General features: G+C 37.8%; 1 protein-coding gene across 2 annotated transcripts in view; it reads left to right on the forward strand.

Annotated features, from left to right (window-relative positions):
- The window catches only part of ADARB1 (adenosine deaminase RNA specific B1), a 42,530-nt gene that overhangs the window by 10,249 nt on the left and 31,049 nt on the right, over positions 1 to 1,232 (forward strand). The window lies entirely within an intron of this gene.

Below are 1,232 nucleotides of genomic sequence, written 5' to 3' on the forward strand. Positions count from 1 at the left end.
TGCTTTGGATGAGATGTGACTTTTGGAGATTACAGCTTCAGGTAAGAAACTCACTGTAAGGAAAATTTTAAAAATTCCCTCTATTTGTCCTTAGATTCTTTTACCATAAATAAATATTTATATACAGAATATATGCATGGACGATGTGTATTGACAGTTTTGGTCCCATAGCCCAAATTCTGAGGCAATATGTTTGTAGCTGAACAAGAGATACTTGATGAAATGTAGCAGATTTCAATTCTTGACCAAATGTAATTGAATTAATTGCATGTTCAGTACTGTACAATTCTCTGTTGTGTGCTGTGATTTAACAAAATGTCTTCCTGTTTTGGCTCTTTCCTTTGATCTTTTTTGTTTGTTTGTTTTTCTTCTTTTCCTTCTCTTCGAGCACCGAAAGGAGTAACCTATCGAGCTTTTGCTGGAGGATGTTATAAATGAAAATTTAGTAACCATTCCATCAGCTTTGTAACCTGGGCGAAGTGATGTGTGCATGGTAGGGGGTTCTTAGGGAAGACTGGAAGTGTGACTGAAATTTGTCACTCTGAGAGCTCCCACCTTGGTTTGCTCTCATTTCAATTAATATTTATCACCTGGGATCGGTGTAGATGTAATACAGATATCTTGAAGTTTTGGAGCAGAAGGGTTAGAAATACTTGACTTGCTAAAATTTGCGTTTTCATTCACAAGTGCCAATAGAAAGCACAAATAACCAGTTTCTTTAGTTTCCTTATCAGCGTGAAAATTGAAGGTCTTTTGAAGTTATAGCAAATTTAACTCTTTAAATGTAGCTCTGACATATCATTGCCCCAACTTTCTGCTTTGAAAATAAACCATTACACTGTCTTCCTCCCACCCCATTAAAATATCTGACTTCTATTCTGCATGGCCTTAGGAGAGGATCTTTATAATGATTTTTGGGTTTGTAATTCCATGACAGCAGTTTTCTTGGCAAGGAACTGAGCTTGCAAATGACAAATATAAGGGTTGTTTGTTTTTTTTTTTTTAAAGAAGACTATAGGGAAATAGATAAAGTAGTCTTGTGGTCACAGGCAACCGACAACAGGACAAGGGGACATGGGCTCAAGCTCTGCCAGGGGAGGTTTAGGTTAGATGTTAGGAAGAAATTCTTTACAGAGAGGGTAATCAAGCATTGGAACAGCCTACCCAGAGAGGTGGTGGATTCACCATCCCTGGAGGTTTTTAAGCAGAGATTGGATGTGGCCCTTAGTGCC

Source organism: Empidonax traillii, unplaced genomic scaffold (assembly GCF_003031625.1).
Source record: "Empidonax traillii isolate 1590-97213 ecotype Southwest subspecies unplaced genomic scaffold, ASM303162v1 scaffold1004:size452305, whole genome shotgun sequence".
Classification (NCBI taxonomy): domain Eukaryota; kingdom Metazoa; phylum Chordata; class Aves; order Passeriformes; family Tyrannidae; genus Empidonax; species Empidonax traillii.